This window comes from Rhineura floridana, chromosome 5, assembly GCF_030035675.1.
Source record: "Rhineura floridana isolate rRhiFlo1 chromosome 5, rRhiFlo1.hap2, whole genome shotgun sequence".
Lineage (NCBI taxonomy): Eukaryota > Metazoa > Chordata > Lepidosauria > Squamata > Rhineuridae > Rhineura > Rhineura floridana.
In genome coordinates, this window is record NC_084484.1 from 78,171,053 (window position 1) to 78,190,761 (window position 19,709).

General features: G+C 40.3%; 1 protein-coding gene across 6 annotated transcripts in view; it reads right to left on the minus strand.

The window, feature by feature from the left end:
- Positions 1-19,709, minus strand: part of SH3KBP1 (SH3 domain containing kinase binding protein 1) — a 352,368-nt gene that overhangs the window by 190,543 nt on the left and 142,116 nt on the right. The window lies entirely within an intron of this gene.

The following is a 19,709-nucleotide window of genomic DNA, read 5'->3' on the forward strand; positions in this document are numbered from 1 at the left end:
AGCTCCTGAAGTGACCATAAATGGCCTGAGAGAACCTTTGTGGCACCCCCACCCCACAAAACATGGGGCTGTGTCTCCTGAGCAAAGGCCAGGAAGCTTGTGCCATCAGCTCCTGAACGGACCATTAGTGAACTTAAGAGAACTCGGTTCTATAGCTTGTACCATCTGTTTGTTAGTTTCAGTGGTCTGAAACCCACCCTGGGTACCTTAGTAGAAATATGATATATAATGCAATAAATAAATAAATAAATACCTAGGACAGTCTTCCCCAACTTGGTGCCCTCCAGATGTTTTGGACTGCAACTCTCATCAGCCCTAACCAATGGTCAGGCATGATGAGAGTTGTATTCCAAAATATCTAGAGGGCACCAGGTTACAGAAGGCTGACCTTAAGCATATATTTTCTAGACATATGTGTGTTCACTTAGTAGCTTACCTGTCATTAATAACATATGCAATAGAGCAATTTTTACTTATAACACAACTGTGCTGCTAAAGTCAGCATATCTAGTCAAGATACTTAAAAAACATTTTCAATAGCGAGACCTATTAGCTAGAATGGAACATTGTTTTTTTTCTACTATACGATATGTCTAACAACATTTGTCACTGACAACTATAAAAAGCAATGTCCATTAATATGAATAGTACAAATGTATCTCCTCAAATCAGCAACAAACAGTGCACACCATTAAATATTCTCAATGCCCAGGATTTGTAATCAATCAGTTTAAATTGATTCAAATCTGTAAGTCATCACAGTATAGAATAATAAAATAAGAGGAATAGACATTCCAGAAGAAAAACTACATAAAACAATAAAACCAATAAAATGAGTACTGTAATACAGCAAATGTGATAATAAAATACCATTAAGCAAAAAGAACAAAACAAAACAAAAACAGAACTGTGATGACAGGAGGAAAAAATCAAGAAGAGTTACAGTATTTACTTTTAGCATTAAACTGCAACTGAAGAGTTATTTCCTTTTGATTTTTATTGCACAAGACCCAGGATGTATTTCAGCACAACTGATAAATGTATAAGTTAATTGCTGTGAGCCAAGACATGGTGTTTTCTAAATAATTTTTTTAAGTTCTTTCAAACTGTGTGGAGGGGGAGTCACCGAGACATTTGGTGGCCAGTGTTGGCACTGATTAAAATATGACTACCCTTCATTATTTTAATTGATTTTTAAAATTATTAGTATTGCATTTATACCTTGCCTTTCCTCCAAGGAGCTTGTCACATCACCATCCTGCCAACATTCCACCTTTAGCAGAGGGAGAAGTGGCTTCCCTTTTCTTCCACCACCTTTTATAACAAAGCTGCTATTAGGGACTCTGCTATTTCCCCCAGCCCTTGTTATAAACACCCAGGTTTCTAGTTAAGTCTCAACCCCCCCTGTGTATCTTTATGACTCTCAAAGATAACAGCCCTGGGTTGGTCCTCTGTCAGCGGTGTCACTAGCAGGAGTGCGGGGAGGTGCGGACCTCCAGTGCGCGCCCTCCCAGGGGCATGGACGAGGTGGCTGGGGTTGTGTGCGCGTGCGCATGCGCACACACTCAAGCCCAGCCACCCTGTCCATGCCCCTGGGAGGGCGCGCACCAGAGGAGCACCCAGCCGGAGAAGGCCTGGGAACGCCGGCACGTCTCCCTCGCCCCACCGACGCTGCTCCTGGTCTCACCCGCCTGCCCGCCCGCCTCCGAGGAGGAGTTGGAGCAGCCTTGCCGGGCAACGGCGCGGGGCGGCTCTGGGTGTCACCTCCCTCATGGTGACACCCGGGTGCGGGCCGCACCCTCCGCACCCCGGTAGTGATGCCCCTGTCCTCTGTAACCTGCTACAGTTACTTTCTCAGGTACTTTGCTGCCACCAATGATCCTGTTTCCCCTTTTTGTTTATGTTTTGCCACCCTTGCAATCTTGTAATAGCTAGCCAAGAACCAGGTGTGTTTAAAAAGAACAAATACGTTTATTTAACAGATCTTTCTTAAGCAAGATTGTTTATGTTTCAAGTACTCAAGCATGTGGTTTATAAATATTTATACAGTTTATACTGTATAAATACTTATACAGTTCCAACAGTCTTTACTGTATTGTCAAGTAATATTAACCTGCCTATATAGCCCTTTACAACCCTCACACCCACTCACATCCTCCAGTCCTCTCCCTCCAAATATCAAAACCTATCCCTCTCCAACTTCAATCCCTGTCCAACGGTTAACTGTCAAACCTTTCAAATATATATCAGTCATTCCTCATTCACCCAGTTCCTCATTCACACACAGCATTTACCTGTTGGAAGTTGGACAAGAGCAACTCCTGTTTCGGTTCTTTTGTTTGTATTCCAGAAGGAAGATAGAGTTAGGGTCCTCCAGCTGGCTAGGCTTGTCTACCTTTACCTGTGCTCTTCCCTACCTAACGTCCTTCCATTGTAAACTGATATGCTCCGGGAAGCTTATCTGCCTCTCCTTCGTCTTCTTCTTTGACTGTCCGAGGAGAGAGGAGACACATCTGTCTTTGTTCTCTTTCCTGAGCCATAAGGAAATACCCAGGTCTGAGCATTGCACCTCCAACTTAGGCTGCTTTCACACATGGAGCTAACTGCACTAGTTTAACAGATTAAAAAGGAAGCTCTTCTGTCCTGATTTCTAAAACCCCTTTCACCCTGCAGTACCTGTTGCACCAAGGAACAGCAGTTTTTGCGGCCGATATACTGGCATTTCGCACAAAGGTCTTTAACACAGTTCCAATGAACACAGCCTCATCTTCATCCCTCTCCTGTTATACCCATGCACACTAGTTCCTCCAGTAGCAGCACATGCTACAGAGTTTTTTCAGAGTTTTTCTCCCCCCCCTTTGTTTTACGAGGTTTGGTATATTTCCCACCCCCATCTTGTCTTTCGGGGCTCACAGCGGCAGTGTCTGCTATCGTGGCTGCCAGGAGCTCATGGAGGCAGTGCCCCTTACCATCACCGTTTATTTCGGGATTCATGGTTGCGGCCCCCGGGAGCTGGGGGAGCTGGCTTTAGCAGCTGTCCTCATGCAGGCAGTTCCCCTTACCCTTGCTCTTATCCATACTGGAGCTTACGGCTCCGGTCGATGGTGGGGTGGGAAAGCGCCTGATAACACACCTCAATTCACCCTTCTTTGGCCCCAGTCATTTGGTGGTGGCGGCAACTGTTAACGTGGCTCGCCTAGAGCTTGCGGCTGCAGCTCAGGGGCTGCTCCTGCTCATTTCCCCCCTCTGTTCCACACTGCATGCTGGGATGCCTGTCATGTGAGTATCTGTAACTAGCAAAAAACTCCCACAATGTTCTGTGTTCTCAGACTTGCTAACGGGTTATTTCTGGTATCATTTGTCATGGATGTTAACACTAAACTTCTACTACATTCCACCAGAATTCCAGAGCTACCTGGTATGTCGTGTGAAAGGCCAAATATAATGCAGAAATTAACAGGTAAGAAACTGTCAGAATAATGGAATAAAGTGCAGTGTGAAAGCACCCTTAGCTAGTTAGAACTTAGAATTTAGTTGCCGCCCTGGGCTCCTGCTGGGAGGAAGGGCGGGATATAAAACATGTAATAAATAAAAATAAAAAAATAAATAAATAGAACATTTCCTATCTACTATGTATTTCACTAGAAAAGACAATAATGCTGGGAAAAACAGAAGGGAGTAAAAAAAGAGGAAGGCCAAACAAGAGATGGATTGATTCCATAAAGCAAGCCACAGACCTGAACTTACAAGATCTGAACAGGGCAGTTCACGACAGATGCTATTGGAGGTCGCTGATTCATAGGATCGCCATAAGTCGTAATAGACTTGAAGGCACATAACAACAGCTTTTCTTATTTTACTAAGTCTTAAGTCTCAGTGATTTAAGTGCAGAGTAAAAGCCTGATTCTTAGGTAAATACACACTGGCACACACAGCTCAGGCCGCTGAATTACTCTGCATACATATTTCCATAACAAAGGGTTATGCCGGCCCAGTAAGCTAAATTGAATTGCGAGTTGTGCCTGAAACCTAAAAAGGCTAAGTACTGTGTGTGATTTACAAAAGAGATCAAAAGGCGACTTTAGGTTAGAGAAAGAAAAGCAGAACAAAAGATAGGAAACCGTGGCTGAAGAATCAACACTTAAGTATCCCAAGGCTGGAGAAGTATAATTATGCAATCTGGAGTCTTCCAATGAACTTTTGTGATGAACCAATCACACTTTTGGAAGGGGAGGATCTGCATGGAGTCCTGACTGGTCCCAGCACATGGTCCCAGACAGTAGCTTTTACTAAGTTTTAAGTCTCAGCTATTTAAATGCAGGATAAAAGCCTGCTTCTTAGGTAAATACACACTGGTATTCACGTAGCTCAGACTGCTAAACTACTCTGTATACATATTTCCATAACACTACTGCAGGGGTGAGACTGTGCTGGGACCATCAAGGGGCAAGCTTGTCCACCTGCCTTGCCCCCTCACCCCTGCTCTTAGTGACATTTTTCTGGGTACTGTCCTTTACCAGGGAGATGAATGCTTTTGGTTTTTAGCTGTTGTTGCTTTTTAGAAATGTTAGGATTTTGTTGGCAAGAATTTTTGTAAATTGTATTGTTTTTATTTGTATTTTTCTATTTGTGTGTAAGCCGGGGCCTTTCTGGGCAAAAGGCGGCCGAGAAATAAACCATAACATAACATAACATACTCTCATTCCTCCTTCCCAACTCTCACTACTTACCATACACATCCTATTAAAACCTCACTTACCAAGTTGTTGCTGTTATGTGCCTTCAAGTCGATTATGACTTATGGCGATCCTATGAATCAGCGATCCTCAACAGCATCTGTCGTGAACCACCCTGTTCAGATCTTGTAAGTTCAGGTCTGTGGCTGGCTGTATGGAATCAATCCATCTCTTGTTTGGCCTTCCTCTTTTCCTACTCCCTTCTGTTTTTCCCAGCATTATTGTCTTTTCTAGTGAATTCACTTACCATAAACATTGAAATAAATCCACAACGATATACACAGAAATATGGAACATCACATAGCTGAAGGTGATGCACATGTTTCTCCCCTACCCTGTGAGGTAGGTTAGGCTGAGAAGCAGTGACTGGGCCAAGGTCCCCCAGTGAACTTAATGGCTGAGTGGGGATTTGAATCCTGTTCTCCCAGGTCATAGTCAAACACTCTAACCACTTCACCACGCAGGCTATGCATACATTCAAGAAAAAAGAATTATCATGTAATAGAACTGCAGCAAGATTCATATTAGTTAAATTCTGAGGACACAACAAAATAATATCTATAAAGGAATGGCTAGTTACACTGTTGGGCATAGTTATTTCCCTGTGCTTGTTTATCCAGTAGCCTCCGCTGCCTATCCACATGACAGAGCTGATCACATTCAGTGCTGTGCAGGAGATGGAAGCACAGTGTATAGTGCCTTGGTTTCTAGATGTGAATTTCTGTTCCCCATATATCACAGGCCCTCATACAGAAGTGACCTACTTGTGGAGGCCTACTTCTGTATATAGCACATGTTTGTTGGAGTTCAAGGTGGTTATTTTCTAATTCACAAGTCACTCTCATGTGTTCACCTTGTAATATTTGGAACTCCTGAAGAGGATTATGGTTATTCTAAACAACACTGAAAAACAATCTATACTTTTACTGCCCCAGTATTTTCAGCTTCAAAATAAGTTACTAGCTTTGGTAAAAGAAATTAATGTCATTTTTAACGACATAGTTTTATGACAGCATCTATTAAACTATACAAAATATGTTAGGTTGCTTCTCTATTCCACTTATTAGTAAACATGAACTTTATTTAAAGGGCTATTGAAATGATATATTCCCTTAGTAGACTAAACTATTTTTAGTTGCTATCTTAGACTAAATTATAGAGCAAGTTCCTTCTCAGCTGGAAGCTTGTAGGTCACACACACATGGGCTCTAATTGCCGTCTAATCTATGACATTCCTGACAGAGCTCTCAGAATAAAAGCTAACAACAACAGTTACTGATGCAGTGGCACAGGTCAGCACAGCATGTCAGTTTACACAACTAACCATTCTGAAGGAAACTCTCACCAGGAAGAGCTCTCAATCGCGCTCCTCATATTAAATTCTTATTATTACTTCTTGAAGACAGCAGAACAATTGCTACAATTGAAAAGAAACCCTGCCATATAAAAAGAACATCTTTATACTACTTTATCTTTTATATACTACTTTGTTATTTGGTGATTAACCCAACATGAAAGAAGTTACCAGAATTCCAGGTTAATGCTGCTAGCGAGGCTAACTACCAAAAATGGTAGGAAGAAGACCAGTATTAACCTGCCATTATTTAAGTCTGTAGCAAACGTTTTGACGACGGTACAAACAATATCCAGCCCCTTTGAGGTTCCAGAATTCTACTAAATATAAGCAACATATACTTGCTTTTAAATAAATAAAACAAATTCCATGTGTTTTGGTGGGAAGACCCATTGCTGCAACAACAGGGAGAGAGCGAGAGAGACCGAGAGCAAGTGAGCGAGCACTGATATAGGAAAGGGCTTTGTCAGAGTTCATTCTGCCTTTCTACTAGGAATCAGGGGAAAAATTTGGTCATCTTTTTGCTGTAGACCAGCCTGACACTTCTGAACTGGCTTGTAGATTGGAATGCAACTCATAGTAGGATTGCTTCCTTCTCTGGATTTTGCAATGCATTTTGAGGATGCAAAAAGTGCACACAAAAATGCATAGTTTTTGTAAAAGATATGTACAAATTTTACAGATGAGTGCGTGGAAAAGTGTTGAAACGTATGTACTTTACATTAAAAACTGCAATTTAAATGCTGACTTTTTGTGTACTCTTTCAGCACAAAAATGAGACAGAATAGATTTGTTCAATGAAATGTACTGTGATTTTGCTGAATGTCACAACTTTCAGTTGGGCATTAGCCAGAAACAACAGTGGGTGGGCAAGTGAGGGTAGGCTTACTGCAAGTCCTGATGTAGAGCCTCTTAAGGGCTCAGGAGTTTGGGGATGTAGATCTGTTCTTTGGGTTATGACTACCAGATGCATCTCCTCGCTGGTGATTACACTGGTGACCACATGGGGGACTTGCATCATCAGCTGCCATACGGCTACTCTTCATCTCAGGTTTATATAGCAGGCTAGCTTGGTGCACAATATTTATATAATGATGGCAGGAGTACATAAAAGTTGTAGCATATTTTCAACGCATCGTGGTGTGTTCCAAGTCTCTCTCCCCTCTGCTTCCTGCTGTGGAAACACATATTTTCATTTGGATTTGGTCTTATTTTTTTTAATTGCTGTTAACAGATAAATGTATACATGTTACTGATAACAAAAGCAGACATTGGTGTTTTTTGGAACTGACAAATGGGGGGTAACAGATCTCATAATATTCATCCAAATCATAGAAGATGTCTTAAAAACAATTTTTAACATAAATTAATATAATGTAAATTATATCAAATATAATTTTAAAATGTTATATATTTACTAATACTGTAAAATGTTTTATTTCCAGCACACTGAAATATCCAAACCAAATCAAAATGTTTTTAAAAAACTGTTCCAAATATGTATGTAATTTGATTCTATTATTTCTTTCACGATGCTAGTAGGTTTCCTTGGAAACCAGACCTTGTCTCTAAAAGCTGTAAGTCTGAAGAGCTGGTTTTTCTTTCAGCATAGGGAATTTGTATAGTTATCAAAATGAGTCAAATGCAGTTAGAAAAAGTATGATGAAAGCACTTCTTGGAAGGGCATGACAAATCAATTTAATGAGTGTTTTAGTCCTAAGTACGTACCCTTGACAATTTAAATTTTTCCACTGTATTTAAAGTAGGGATGTAACATTTAAGGGGTAGATCAGTCAAGCTAAAGTTTTAGTTGGTTTATTATTGTGGGGCAGTTTTAATCTGAGGGACTAATCTGTTCCTGTCTCAAACACTGAAAAAAGGTATTTAAAAGGTAACCTTCCTTTTAAGAATTGAGAAACCATCGAGTAACTAAATAGTTCATATCTTTTATAGAAATTAATATTCATATAAGGGAGAATGGGTTACTGTCTTATGATTCTCTGTTTTACATACTAAAAAACTCTTAAGAAAGAACCAATTTAAAGAATAGGAACTAACTTTCCCTTGCCTAATATACATATCTCAGGTGATTTTATTCAATTTTGCAATGCCACAGACAATAACATACCTTAGGCAATGAGTATTTTTTTTTCTCATAGATCATTCATTCTGCTAAAGTCATATGGACAAGTAATATCTCTTTATTTTTCCACATCGCTCCTTTCAAGTACATTAATAAACATACTTTAGGAAGTAGGGAAAGATGTTTTTGGAATGTTTGAAAATATTATTGTTTTGCTACTATGCAAAATTTATAATTTAATTAATTAGGAAGCTTTGAGAACAATCCCTGCAGAGAAATAAGTCGGAAAAAGTTACAGGCTTTTTCAAAATTGCCAGAGGAATCTTTACTAAAAAAACCCAAAACACTTGGAGGCCAAACACAGATTTTCATGACTCTGACTCCATAGGAAAACTGCCTAAAGCAGTTCCATGGAGGCCTCTGTCATTTTTTAGGTACAGTAGGGCCCCACTCATACGGCATGTTAAGTTCTAGATCCCCGCCGAAAAGCAAAAACTGCAGAAAGTGGGGCCCTACTGTATTCCAGCTGGAGTGTGCGAGCTCCCCACACTACAGCTGATCGCCCCGCATTCTTCCCTGATAATGTCTCTGATTTCACTCCATAGTTTTTCTGGCTCTCTGTCAACTAAGTTTAAAGCCTCAAATCTGTTCCTTATTTGATCTTTATATTCTTCTGGAATGTTATTTAAATTGTATTTTGGCATTATGATTGCTTTGTTGTTGTTCTTTAGCTTTACTCTGATTTTCTCTATTATCAGTTCATGATCTGTACCGCAGTATTCTCCTGGTTTTGGTTTTGTCGAAAGTATGGAACTTCTCCATCTTCTGTTGCCAATTACATAATCTATTTGATTCCTGTATTGACCATTTGGTGATGGCCACGTGTGCAGTCATCTTTTTGGTTGCTCAAAAAATGTGTTTGCAAGAAACAAATTATTGGCTTCACAGAATTCAATAAGTCTTTCTCCTGCTTCATTCTGTCACCTAAGGCCCTGTATCCCCCCTTCCTAGGCATGCAGGTTTTCAAGGCACCAGAGAGATGAAGAAGGCAGACTGAGTCGCAGGTTTACTTAGAAGGAGACAAAATGTTTATTGAGTAGCTTTCAACCCACAGGTATACCCAATACACAATGGGACAGGCTGCCAGGCTCTGCACAAACATGGACCAGGCTGAACACTGAACCAAGCAGCCCAGACCCCTTTTTATACAAAATGTTTATCAGCTCAATAATGAGATTACATAAGCATTAATTAATATGACGCATTTACTAGGAAAGGCTACATCATACAACATAACAACAACTGATAAGCAAAGCCTCTAATTGCCTAACACGGCATTAAGTGCTCCAAAATCTACGTTATCTTCGTTAACAAGGCACCTTCCCAGCATCCCAGAATCACTCTTGGCAGAGCATCACACCGAATGCTTATTAGGAACCCCAGATTAGACTCCAGGTGGCTCTGAGCTAATTCATTGACCGTTCCTTGAACCATCTTCCTCATGCTTAGATACTGAATGCTAAACTAGAGAACATAGGCTGGGGGGGGAGAATACAAGCCCCCCTTTGTCTACAGGCAGCTATTCTGCTAATGCAGCTGCTGAACTTGCCCACGGGCCAATACAGGCCCATTTCCCCACAATTCCTACTTCTTCTCTGTTCCCTACTTTTGCATCCCAATCCCCCATGATTATCATCATATCTTGTTTTGGTGTGTGATCAATTTCCTCCTGTACTTCTGCATAAAATCTCTCCAATTCTTCTTCTGCGTTTGCCGTTGGAGCGTAGACTTGGATGATAGTTATGTTAATAGGTTTCCCCGTTTAATCTCATTGATATCACTCGCTCAGACCTTGCGTTGTAGCTCCTAGTTGCTTTTGCTACATCACTTCTCACTATTAAAGCAACCCTGTTTCTTAATTTCTCATTTCCTGAATAATATTTTGTAGTTGCCTGATTGAAAATGTCCCATTCCCATCCATTTTAATTCACTCATGCCAAGTATTGTAATGTTGATACGTTCCATTTCTTGCTTGACAATTTCTAACTTTCCCTGGTTCATGCTCTTCACATTCCATGTTCCTATTGTGTGCGTCGTACAACTCCGGACTCTCCTTTCGCATCTGTGCGCATCAGCCTCTGGGCTTCCTTTAGGCTTTGACCCAGCTGCGTCATTAGTCACAGCGCTACTCGTACTTGTCCTTTGTTCTTCCCCAGTAGGTTGGTGAGTGCCTTCTGACTGGGGGGTCTCATATTCCAGCACTATCTCGTGTTGCATTTGGGATACTCTGTTCATAGGGTTTTTGTGGTAAGAGGTATTCAGAGGTGGTTTACCATTGCCTTCCTCTGAGTTTGGATGCATCTTAGTCTGGTGTCTCAGCTTTCACTATTCCGCCTTGGATGCCCCTGCTAGAAGTCCAGCCTCTTGGTCTAGACTCCTGACGGCACTGCTCTCAGCTTCTTCAACACTCTCAAACCCCCTCACCACATTAAGGTGTGCATCCTAAAGGGGGCAGAGAATGATACTTCTGTGTCAATTAGTTTATAAATGCTCACCTGTTTAGCCTCTTGAGCCAGAGTTTGACACGGGCAACTAAAGGCATAATGCAATAAACCTTGGCTTTTTCTGAAACTGGAAGCGTATAATGCTGGGTTTTAGAAACATTATTGTTAACATAACTGAAGTATATTTTGCTGGGATAAAAGGCACACGTTACCAAATTATTCCAAGTTACACAGGAAGTGGATTGGACTGTGAAAGACCAACCCAAATTGTGTTGGCATTTTGACAAATTTGTAAGGCACTCCAGTATCTCAGAGAGGTCGGGTCTCCAGCTTCCCTGGTGCATTCACTATAGCTACCCAATTTCCCTGCTTTTTGAAGTTTGATAGAAATATCTGTGGGCTATAGGTACATTCTTAAAACACAAGATTTTTTGCCTATTAGTGAATTTCCCTGCTTTTTAATCTGGGAGATAAGAAATGGGATCCTGTGCAAGCTTGCTGAAAATGGATTGATAATTTGCATGCTTATTGAGTTCAGTGGGATTTACTCCCCTGCAATCATGCTTAGAATAGGTGAAACTGACCACAGGGAATGGAGAGGGGAGAAGACAGATGGGATCAGGCAGGAGGGGAGGTTTGATCATTTGCATGTCTATTTAGTTTAGTGGGATTTACTCCCATGCAATCATGCTTAGGATAGGTAAAACTGACCGGGGGGGGAAGGAGGGATGGCTGGAGTGGGCAGAGGAGGAGGAAGAAGGAAGAGGGGAGAGGAGGGGGAAGAAGGGGAAGCCAGTTCTGATCATTTGCATGCTTATTGAGTTCAATGGGATTTACTCCTATGTAATCATGGTTAGGATAGGTAAAACTGACCATGGGGGAGGAGCAGAGGGAAGGGAGAGTGAAGGAGAAAGGGAGGGGAGGGGAGAGGAGCGGAAGGAGGGGGATGGGGAAGGATTGGAGGGGAAGGGGCAAAGGAAGCGGCAGGGGAGGGCAGGTTTGATAATTTACATGCTTATTGCGTTCAATGGTACTTACTCCCATGCAATCATGCTTAAGATAGGTAAAACTGACCATGGGGAGGAGGAGGGGGAGGGGAGGGGAAAGGAGGAGATTGGAGTGGGAGGGGATTGGAGGGGAAGGAAGGGGCAAGAGGGAGGAGATAGGAAGGAGAAGGGAGGGTGGGTTTGATCAGTTGCATACTTTTTGAGTTCAGTGAGATTTATTTCTGTGCAATCATGTTTGAAAATGGAAATGGACTGCTTTCAAGTCAATCCTGACTTATGTTGACCCTATGAATAGGGTTTTCTTTAGGGGTATTCACACATTACTCTGTACCCAGGTAGAAGCTCTCTGTACCTGGGTACAGCTGCTCTTGAGAAAGAGTCTACACATGGTGATTTCAAAAATCACCACATGTACCGGTACCCTGAATGCATGTTGATTCTCCCTGAATGCTGTCCATGTGGAGGTGATCGTGAGCAATTAGTTTTTCTCCCTGGGACAGCCTGAGGCTTTGTTCTAGGAGCAGCAGCAGGAGCTCCTGACAACCAGGAATGAGCTCAAGGAAACGTCAATTGCTAGAGCCACAGAGCGAGCGCGGGAAAGAGGAATAAGGCTAAAATAGAGGCAAGGGCAAGAACGAGGGAAAGACCAGCCTGAAGCAATAAATGAGCTTGAGGGAAGGAAAGAGGCAAAAAACAGGGGAAAGAGCTTTGGAGGACTCTCTGCAATTTTTTAAAAGTCTACTCAGAAGTAAGTCCCACTGAGTTCAGTGCTTCTGTGTGCTGGGAATTATTGAGTTTGAGGGAGGGAAGGAGCAAAAATGGGGGAAAGGGAAAGCTTTGGAGAATTCATATTTAAATTTTAAAAATGTCTACTCAGAAGTAAATCCCACTGAATTCAGTTGGGCTTACTCCATGTAAGTGGAGTGGAGCTTCTTTGTGCTAGCAATGAGCTTGAGGGAAGGAAGGAGGAAAATGTCTACTCAGAAGTAAATCCCATAGAGTTCAGTGAGGCTTACTCCCAGGTAAATGGAGTGCCTAAAAATGTGAGAGAGACTTGTCAGCAAACTAGAGCTAGGAGTTAACTTTAAATTGTTGATTTTTTAAAAAAGAGTTTGATTTACAAATTTAAATGGAGTTAAAGCCTCTTGTGGGCTCAGACAAGTGAAAACTGCTATCTTGAGAGAAGGGCAGAGGGAAGCAGTAATCAAAAAGTTAGTGAAGAGAGAGAAGGGGAAGAGATTGTGAGGGCTTGCACTAATTCTAAAAATGTCTACTCAGAAGTAAGTCTCACTTAATTCAATGGTGCTTACTCACAGGTAAGTTGAATTAGGATTGCCTAGCAAAGCAATTCTGTTAGAGAAGCTAGAGCTAGGCAAGGACTGTTTACATTGTTAAATTTTACAAAATTAAGTTTGATTATATTCATAGCACAATCCTAATCCCAAGCCTACTTTAAAGTAAATCCCATTCAGTTTGGTGGGACTTAGTCTCAGGTAAGAAGGATTAGGGTTCCAGCCCCTTAGAAGAAACAGTTGGGGGGGCAGAGAAAGGGAGGGGAGTTTGCCTATGTGTCTGCTCATAGTACAGTCCTAACCATGTTTACTTAGAAGTGAGTCCCACTGAGCTCAGTGGAATTTACTCCCAGGTAAGTGGGGTTGGGATAGGATTGCAGCATCATTTTGAGGGGAATGTAAGAAGAGGTGAAAGAAAAACAGGTAATGAAGAGAGAATAATAAATTAATAATAATAAATTTAATTTTTGTGTCGTCTATCTGGCCGAAGCCACTCTAGGTGACGTACAAACTAAAATTCAGTAAATTACAATACAATACAGATAAAATACAATAAAATCAGAACGATCATTAATCACAGCAGCATGAAATCAGTTAGGGCGATCAATAGATAATAAAATATCCCGGACTTCCGGGAAGGGTGACTTAGCCTGTGCCTGCTTTTGAGACGGGCTCCTGCCTCAAAAGAAGCTTATTCAGATATATCAGTCAGATTTTTTTTTTTTTTGACTGATTAAACTTCTCCCGGGTAGGGAGAAACGAAGAGATTAACCTCAAAGCCTATTTTTGTTGGGACGACCAGATCTCATTAATTTATGGGACGAGGTCCAGCCGACGAAGGTGGGACGGATTTTCAACAACAAGCTCTATCTGATAAAGCGAACGTTCATCTTATCTTCTAAGAGAGAACGCACTAACAGGCAAGCACCCTTCTTTCTATATTTTTCTTTTATTTGACTTAAATTGTTGCTGTTTAAAAGAGATTTGCCAGATTGATCGGTTTTTGACATCTCACTGGGGAGCCATAACTTCTCTCTGCTACTCACTAATTAATAGCTTATCTCTGTTTTTGTTGCAAAAAGCTGTCCTGGATTTGCATTCTAAAGATATACACAGAAGAGGGATTTCTATTCCAGATTTTTATTTTGAAGAATATTATATTGTCTGAGACTACTCTCTTTTTGGTCTATTTTATTTTGACGAATCTGTTTCCTGACGACCGCCATTAATTGTTTCGATCCTGGGAACTGCATTTTGTTTACTTAAGCATGGAGAGATAAGGCTGTCTGCTCTGTTTATACTGTGATGTCACCAAGTTTGGAGTATTAACCCAATTGTTGCTGAAATAAGAAGTGGTTTTCCTATATTTTTCTTTTAAAATGGCAATTAAGAAAGTGGCTGAGAATCTGGAAATAACTATGTTTCAGAAAATAATGGATGAGATTGAGATAACGAAACAAAACCTGCGACAGGGTTGTAAGGAGCTGAAAATTGAATTGAGTAAAATGAAGCAGGAGATTAAAGATATAGGGGTCCCTGTGAGAGAGGTGACCCTGGAAGGGGTCCCTGTGAGAGAGGAGACCCCGGAGATTGGAACAAACGTGGAACAGGAAAAAGATTTGGAGTCTATGGACTTTAGAAACAAAATCTATTGTTTGGAGACACAGGAGATTAAAGACATAGGGGTCCTTGTGAGAGAGGAGACCCTGGAGACTGGAACAGGGGTCCCTGTGAGAGAGGAGACCCTGGAGACTGGAACAGGGGTCCCTGTGAGAGAGGAGATCCCGGAGATTGGAACAAACGTGGAACAGGAACAAGATTTGGAGTCTATGGACTTTAGAAATAAAATCTATTGTTTGGAACTCAATGTTATCTCTGAAGAAATTAATGAAGATTCTAGAGATAAAGTTATCAATGGCATGGATAATCTTCTGGACTGGAATGATGTGATGGAGCCCAATATAGAGAAAATTTATGGAATTAACTGCAGCCATGTGACAATGGAAAAACTTTCAAGAGATGACCCAGTGTATTTTGAAAAAAAGAACAGAGATATGATTTTACAGCAGTATTTCAGCAACCTATTCAGAATGGATGGCAAGAAAATATTTGGGATAGAGGTAATTCCCATCAGACTCTTACTATATGACTATGGCTTTGACAGCAAGATTATTATGGAATACTGATAATGGAAGATTGGATACTGAAATTACTGGACTTAACAAGACTACTGAAGATGGAAGATGGAAAATGGAACTAATAGGGATAATAGAACAATGGCTACTGAAATTACTGAACCTAACAGATTCTGATGTGATGGATTAATTGAAATGTTTATTTTGACTATGGTTATGACAATAAGATTATCATAATTAGTAATGAGATGGATTAATCGATATGCTTATCTGGAAAAAAAAATTGATAGATATATTTCTTAAAGAATTGAAACCTCTCTTTGACTTTTTGTGGAAAGAATAAAGTAATGTTTATGAGATTTGATGATTAAGTAAGATAACTACTGGAGGAAAGTGATTTTATAATATGACTTAAGAGACAGGATTGTTATATATTATAGACTTATAACTGATTTGATCTTTGACAAATGGGAAGTCAATATTTTACTCTTTATTTTTTATTTTTGTTTTTTTTTTCTTTTTTTCTTTTTGTTTAACTATTTTTGATTTTGTTTTTTGTCTTTGAATGTTTTATGATTTCGTCTTGTATGTTTTATGAAAATCTGAATAAAAATTATTGAAAAAAAAAAATAGATAATAAAATATCCCAAAAAAGTTAGCCCTCCCCGGAATTCCTGAAGGCCTGTCCAAAAAGCCAAGTTTTTAATGCCTGGCGAAATATATCCAGGGAAGGGGCATGGCGAAGATCGAATGGGAGGGAGTTCCAGAGAGTGGGGGCCGCCACTGAAAATGCCCTCTCTCTAGTCCCTACCAACCTAGCTGTTTTCGTTGGTGGGACTGAGAGAAGGCCCTGTGTGGCTGATGTGGTTGGGCGGCTTAATTTGTGGTACTGGAGGCGCTCCTTCAGATAAACTGGGCCGAGACCGTATAGGGATTTAAAGGTTAATATCAACACCTTGAATTGGGCCCGGAAAACAATTGGCAGCCAATGTAGGTGAAATAATACTGGCGTGATGTGATCACGGTGGCGGCTGTTTGTAAGCAACCGAGCCGCCGCATTCTGCACCAGTTGTAGTTTCCGGACCATTTTCAAGGGTAACCCCACGTAGAGCACATTGCAGTAGTCTAATCGAGAGGTGACCAGGGCGTGTACCACCAGTGGGAGCTGATGAATAGGGAGGTAGGGTTGCAGCCTCCGTATGAGATGTAATTGGTACCAAGCTGCCCGACTCACTGCCGAAATCTGAGCCTCCATGGACAGCTTGGAATCAAGAACCACCCCGAGGCTGCGGACCTGATCTTTCAGGGGTAAACTCACCCCATTAAACTGTAGGTCAACAGCACCCAACCTCCCCCTGTCACCCACAAGTAGCACCTCGGTCTTATCAGGATTGAGCTTCAGTCTGTTCCTTCCCATCCATCCACTCACGGATTCCAGGCACTTGGACAAGGTCTCCACAGCCATCTCTGGTGAAGATTTAAAGGAGAGATAGAGCTGCGTGTCATCTGCATATTGATGACATCGCAGCCCAAAACTCCTGATGATAGCTCCCAGCGGCTTTACATAGATGTTAAATAGCATGGGAGAGAGGATAGAACCCTGTGGCACTCCGCATGTGAGGGGCCAAGGGTCTGAAACCTCATCTCCCAATGCTACCTGTTGATGCCTGTCAAAGAGAACGGAACGGAACCACTGCAAAACAGTGCCTCCTAGGGACAGACCCTAAGACTCTGAAGCAGAACTTATGTGGCCCCTGTGGGCTCAGACAAGTGAAAATTATATTGGGAGAAGGTGGGAGAATGTACCAGTAATCTAGTAAAGGGGATGGGGAGAAAGACTTAGGAATCTGAAGTTACAGTGGTCCTAACCGTGTTTATTCAGAAGTAAGTTCCACTGAGTTTATTGCGGCTTATTTCTGAAGTGAAAGTGAACACAGAATTACAGCCTTTAAGTTATAAATTCAATCCTTTCCTTTAAATACTAAGTGATGTATCAATAAATATTATAAAATTTATAATGTCTGTTAAATGTTCAATGTGTCATTATGTGACTCTTATTGTTTCTTGTTATGAGCAGTACACCTATTCTTCAGGACAGTGCCACAAATAGATTCCAAAAAGTCTGCTTTAAACTTGCTCCAAACCCCGTGTGGCATGTAATGAACAATAGCTGCAGTCACTACTGCAATAATAAAATAACTTAATGGCTGGGTAACATATTGCTCAGAAATGATAGTTATCAATAACGAATAGAAACTTTGGGTAATGGTTATCCCTTGTATTTTAACCCAAGCATGTTTATCAAAAGTAACTTTCACAGTTCAATGCAGCTTACTCTCAAGTAATTGTGCATAGGATTGTAGCCTTAATCTTATTTAATGCCTTATTTCCTTTAAGTCTCAACTTTCCTGCAAAGAGCTCAGTGTGGCATACGTAGTCCTGCACCTCCCCAATATATCCTCAGAATAGGCTTATGAGGGACTTCCCGGAAGGAGTGCTGGCTGGTGGTTGTCTCTGAGGGAGCTCTGCCTCAGAGGAAGCTTTTTTCAGTTAAAAGTCGGTCAAGAGGAATCTTTGACTGGCGTAAATGTTCTCCAAGATAAAGGAGAACCGAAGAGATTATCCATGAAACTTCGTTGAGCTGTAGATGGCTGGATTTGATCAGGAATCCCATGAGATAAGAAGGCTTATCTAGCAGCGGAAGACGGAGTCCGGACTTCCAACAAGCTGTGCTGAAAATAAGTGAGACTTTTTTTTTCTTTCAAAAAACGTTTTTAACGAGCGAGCCTCCTTCTGTCTAAATCTTATCATTTGACTTAAATTACTACCGTAAAAGAGACTTGTTTACGAATCAGCAATTCAGGAATCTGGGTGAGTCATACTTTTTTTCTTTCATATAAAGTTAAGGAAGAAGGGAGCAATTAAAAGAACTTGTTTTATTTTTTATGACAAAAAGCTGGCTTAAATTTGGAATTACAAAGATTAAAACGGATAAGAGGCAACTTATTAGATAAGATGATTTGATTATTTGAAGGAAATGTATCTGAGACTATTTTTTTATTCCTTTTTTCTTGGATTATTTTTTTTTGAATGAATCTGCTGTTCGTGTATGTTACTAGCTGTTGGATGCTGAGAACTGGATTTGTTTCACATTCCTGAACGTGCTGGAGATAAGAACCGTGCTGGTTAGATCATATTAACAGGCCTGGAATATTAACTCTTTTATTGTTGGAGGAAAAAAAGAAACAGTTTGCCTCTAAGTTTGGGAACATTGACTAATAATAGAAAAGGGTTTTTTTTTTTTCAAGAATGACAACCAGGAAAGCAGCTAAAGTTTTAGAGCGAAGAGGTTCAATTGATACACAAGAAGGGATAGACATGTTCCAGAAAATCATGGAGGGGATTAATGATTTTAAACAAGAGATGAAACAAGAGATGAAACAGGACAGACAAGTTTTTAAAGATGAATTTCGTAATATGAAAAAGATCATATCAAAACAGAAGTGGATCAGATTAAAGATACAATTGGGCAACTAACACAGGAAGTAAAAAATGTTAAAGACAAGGTGCAAACCTTGGAGAATAGAATAGACATTTTAAATGTGGAATTGGAAAAAAATTTGGACTATATTGCCGTTATGGAACTCAGAGATAAAGAACATTGCTTGAGATTCCGTGCAATTCCTGAGGAAACAGGTGAAGATATTAGAGAGAAAATTGTTAATGCCTTGGTAAAATCCTTGGATTGGGATGAAGACCGGATAGAATTTGAAATAGATAAAGTTTATAGAATTCCAGATACGCAACAATGAAAAAAATCCCAAGAGATGTGCTTGTTTACTTTCTAAAAAAGAGGACCAGAGATATGGTTTTGCAACATCATTTTAACAATGTCTTCAAAATTGACGGTAAAGAAATACTGGTGATGAAGGAAATTCCTATTAGACTTCTACGTAAGAGAAAAGAATATGCTTTCTTCACAGAAAAACTCAAACGATGTAAAATTCAATTTAGATGGGATGTTCCAGAGGGAGTGATCTTTACATTTAGACAACAGAAGTATCGACTGAATACTGTTCAAAAAGCAAGGGATTTCTTGAGAAAAGCCTCAAAAGACATGGAAGAAGACAAATTCAAAGACATGGATATAATTCCTGGGAAACAAAGTCAACAGAAACAGGTAGAGGAAGAAAAGGATGATGATGAATTAAAGGGAGCAACAGGTACAGACTTTTCTAAAATACATGCCTAAAAATGGATTACAAATTTCTAACTTGGAATATAAATGGAGCTAATACGTCGCAGAAGAGAATTTCATTATTTGAAAAAATTAAAATTGGATATAATTTGTTTACAAGAAACTCATATTAAGAAGAAAGATTCTAAATATTTGATCTGTAAAAATTTGGGTGAAGAATTTATTTCGGCAGGATCTAAAAAAAAATGGTGGTGTTCTTTATATTAACTCACAGTTGTCTCCTAAATTGATATTATTGGATGATAGTGGCAGATTTGTGGGAGTTGAAATCACCATACAGGGTACAAAAATTTTGATAGTGGGCATTTATGCCCCTAATGAAGATAAAACAAGGTTTTAT